This window comes from Dufourea novaeangliae, unplaced genomic scaffold (genome assembly GCF_001272555.1).
Source record: "Dufourea novaeangliae isolate 0120121106 unplaced genomic scaffold, ASM127255v1 scaffold175, whole genome shotgun sequence".
NCBI classification, from domain to species: Eukaryota; Metazoa; Arthropoda; class Insecta; order Hymenoptera; family Halictidae; genus Dufourea; species Dufourea novaeangliae.
In genome coordinates this window covers 657,194-661,963 of record NW_015374053.1, presented here as the reverse complement: position 1 = coordinate 661,963, position 4,770 = coordinate 657,194, and positions in this window count along the sequence as shown.

Sequence of the window (4,770 nt, the reverse complement as noted above, 5' to 3'; positions counted from 1 at the left end):
GTAGGCTTTTGCCGAGAACACCCGAAGCAGAGCGCACACGGACAGAGGTAGAAAACGCTTGTGTTGGTGAGTCGCCGAGTAGGACGTAATGGGGGCAGAGCTCACGGACATGCTAGAATATGCTTGTGTAAAATACCCACGGGAGGCATGGAGAGGGTAAGCGCTCGCGCGGTTTACCCACGATTCTGGCATCAGTGCCGGCCGGCCGGCCGCCTCCTAGGCGCCACGATCTTCTTCGAGACCCTGTGCCCTGCAATTCCCCCCACCTCCACCATACGTTTTGTGATTCCTTCGATCTAACCGCCGATATCACCCGAGACTAGGAGGCGTCGCGCTCCAGATTCTTCTCTATCGATCGTGGTACACCCGTAAAGTCGCGCCCACGACTCGCCGTGTACCCAACGCCGACGACGTTGTTTTCACGTTTTCGTTCGGGTCTCTGGATACTTGTGGGAGCGGTCTTTGTCGATGCTCGGTGAGCGTCGACCGCATCGACCAAGCTAGATTTTCTACTATCACGCTTTATGCGTCATTCATTCTCCCTCCCATTTCATTCCAACTCGGTCGTCTACCACCACCAGACCTGGTGCTCCCACCAGTGTGTTTCGTCACGTTACGTCACAGTTGGGGAACGAATGACGTTTTCTCGCCTCTGTGTGTAGACGGCGATCGGTCAAAGATCGCAAGAGAGAAACATCGAGAGGCGAAAGAACAGAACACTGTGTGTAGGTATATAGGACGCGATGAGACCACGTGTTTATATCGAACGATGACGAAAGGGAATTATAACGATGTACCGTTTCCCACGAAGGAACAAGGTAACCATTCCGTTTCGTTTCACAAGGCGTACTCACGAGGACAGGAATCACGAAGGTTTTTTTGGTCTCGCTACGGAAGGTATATTTTCGGCGTATACTTTTTATTGTTTCGTCATTCATTTACATACAAATATTTTCAAGATACGTCTTAAGAAACAGTGTGCTGCTCGGCATCGATTCAAACTCTCCCTCCGTTTCGTTACACTAACGCTGCTAAACTTGTAGTTCCGTACAAATGTTCCGTTTTCGCTCGCGGGGTTTCCTCCCGCGATCACTTAAAATACTAGCAAAATAATACGCTACGCGGTGTGTCTCGTCGAGCTCCTCCTTCTTTCGTTCGATGCGTCTGGGATTGCGGTTCCGTCGTTGTCGCGAAAACGAGTCTCGCCGTGTGTGCTCTTGGTTATCAGCGCGGTTTCGATGTCCTCCTCGGCGTGTCCGTCCATGCGAAAGCGATAGTAGCATCATTGAAAAATCATGATATCGATACCATCATCGAAATATCAAAATGTCGATACCATCATCGAAAGATCGAGATATCGATAGCATGATCGAAAGATCAAGATATCGATAGCATCATCGAAAGATCGTGATATCGATAGTATCATCGAAGGATCGTGATATCGATAGCATCGAACAATCGAGATCGATGGTCTCTGATGGCAAGCAAACCATCCCCATTGGGTTGACTTTGCGTCTCGAACCCGGAAGATCGAGAGACACGTTCGTTGAAATCGACGCTACTCTCCATACATCGGACGCGGCGGTTGCCTCGCGTTCTCAGACGATTCCTTTTCGTTCTTTCGATGTCGATTCAGACGCGAGCCCCTATCTCGCCACGAGCCAACGGGCCAAGGAAACGGCGGCGAGACGCGATTATTTACACGCGAGGGTGTTTCTCGTCTTTCGTCGCCGTTTCCATCGCGCTTAACACACACACACACATACACACACGCACACGCACACGCACACGAAACAGCGCGGCCTGCGCCTTACGATTATTTTCTCCTCCCCCCTGGTCGCGTATTGCCGGCACGTTAAATGTAAATGCACACACGTTTATAAATGGCCCTGGACGTGTGGTACGTTTCTCGACATGATTTTCGACCCTCTTTCTCTCTCTCTCTCTCTCTCTCTCTCTCTCTCTCTCTTTCGCTCACTCTTTTCTCTCTCTCCCTCTTTCTCTCTGCGCTTCCTTAAATAATTGCAATCGTAACAAACACTCGTAATACTCGCGCGATGAACTTGCCATAGTAAAATTATCCATCTATGATATATATGTATATCGTGAATATACATATATTAAATACAATATAAATGCGTCTAATACTAGTCATTTTTCTCGATTAGCCATTGTTGCTTTTCTTCTCTTTTTCGTAACACCCCCCGTTGCAATACACGTTTTTCCTCTTCCGCTTTCGGCCCGACAAACGCGTAGTGACGTTCATCGTGGGCGGTCCAATTTTCCCGTCGTCGAATTCGTATAATCATCCTTTCTCTCCGTCTCTCATTCTCACCATCCTCCGCTTTCATTCCTTTTAACATCGTCCGAACCAGACGGCTCGTCCCGGTGCACTATCATCTTCCGACATTCGCACCTGCGTTCGCGAGTACGCACGCACGCACGCACGCACGCTTTCGGTATTCATCGAGTGTGCAGAAACTCACACCCCCGTCGCTGCTTACGTGCTAAATTACTTAAAAGCGTTAAAGTTTCGTAAGCTTCGGTACCGATTAACCAATGCGGCCTCGATCCCCCGAATCGACGATCGTCGGCGTTCTTGCCGCGAGAAGATTTCTCCACGAGCAGTCTTTTATTTGTGTGTGTACTTTCTTAAGAGGAACGCAAGAGAATATTGTCGACGATCGATCGGTCCCAGGGAGAATCGTGTGTAGCATCGTGAAAAATACTTGTACAAAATTGCAACGGAAAGTCCAAGATTCGATTCGAATGGAAAAGAAAAGAAAAAAGAAAACACTTCCAGTCGTTCTGCTTTTCATTGGCACACGCGATGCGCATCATTTTCGCGATGATGTTCTGTGTTTTATTTTCTTTTCGTTTCTTCGAAGAAACAGAAAAAACGAAACCTCTAAAGGTGCGTATCCATTGTGTCGTATCACCGTACATTTTCATATGCAACAATTTAATCCTTGCCTCCTCCATTCCTTCACATTGATACATAACGGTGATACGATACACACAAGTGGCTACGCACCTTAACGGCGCGATACAGTAAATCCTCGATGAGTCTTCGAAGACTCCTCAGTATTGACAAGAATAGGTGTTCCCAGGTGTAATGCTGACTTTTTAATAATATTTAGCACAGTCGATAGAGCTTGGAATTCTGAAGCCAATGGTATTTTTTTTCCAGCCACATATGACCATTAGTTTATGAAATATTTAATGTTCAGCCCCGAGGAGTCGTGGAACACTTATCCAGGATTTACTGTCCGTTGCACGGGACTCTGGAGCACGCGTTCCGTTTCTCTCGAATCGATATCGAAGACGCGTCGAATATTCTAAAGCGGTGAACGGTCGATACGGGAAACTGTTAACGAATACTGTCATACTGGAAGATCGACGCGAACAAGAGAGGGTGGGTTCCACTGATGGAAAATAAAGAGGCGCGATTCGATGGAGCAAAAAACGGAACGTGGGCGGCGGCGTACGCGCATAACATCCATTTTCAAAATGAACCAGAGGAACATACTCGCAATAGTAAAAACGTATAATCAAACACACATACATATATATATATTATATATATATATAAAAAAAAAGTCTGGCCCGTCTTGTTACCGAGAGAATGGTCTGTGTGCAATTTGCCAGTTTCCCTTATTCGACTAGAAAATGTTGCGTAAAGCGAGATTAAAAATTTAGACCCGACGATGCTTATACGATTAGAATAAAAAAGACAGATCCCGTTTCGATATACAGAATCGGTTCTTCGCGTCGTTTATCGGCGCGTTCCTTTAACAATCCGTTTGTCGATTGTTAATCAGTCGTTTCGAAAAAAACTTCTTACGAAGGATAAAAAAATGAAATTGGTTAAAAAAAATCGACATTCAGCCTGCGATGGACGAAATGTTCGCGTGTTTTTTAGTTGTTGCTTTTTCTTCTTCTTCTTCTTCCTTTTTTTTTTTTTTTTTTTTTTTTTTTTTTGTTTGTTTACGTCATCGAACGTGTATCGTGTATACTTAGTGGGGCGAGTGACGACGTTGACGATAATGTACCGATGGATATGATATCGCTGCTACACGGAATGGATGGGGCACCGTTCCTTTTCGTCCTGTTTGCTTTGCCTTCTTCTATTCTCTCTCACTTTCACTCTCACTCTTTCTCTCGGACTCTCTCTTGTTTATTCGCGCAAGTCACGTTGAAGCACACTCCTTTTTCTCTTGTATTCACGTTAATTGCAATAAATGCCAATAAGCCGGTGCAGATCAGCGTATATACGACTATATTATAGGTACATAGAATATATATGAACTGCAACGTTACTTTTCTCATGTTCCTATGAGAATCGTACGGGAGACGATAAAAAAATATAAGAACGGAGAATAATATACAATATCGATATCAAACACGATCGGCCCTTGTCATTGTGTCTGTGTGTGTGTGTGTGTGTGTGTGTGTGTGTGTGTGTGTGTGTGTGTGTGTGTATGTCGAACAATGGAAATTTATTTTGAATTGTCACGGTTCTACGTGAATAGAAAAATCGGTAAAATTTCGAACCACGTCATAATACTCGAAATCTCTCTCGCGGTAATCTGATTTGTTCGTTCGTCTGTGTTCGGTTCGTTCGAAGTCGATCGGTGACCACTTCACGTTCGATTCCGTCCGTATTACGCGGGAACGTATTGCCGTCTTGGAATGTATCGAGCTGTGCGTGTCGTTTGAATATATGTACACGGAAAAAATGTATGTACGAAAGAGGTGGAAGCAAATAAT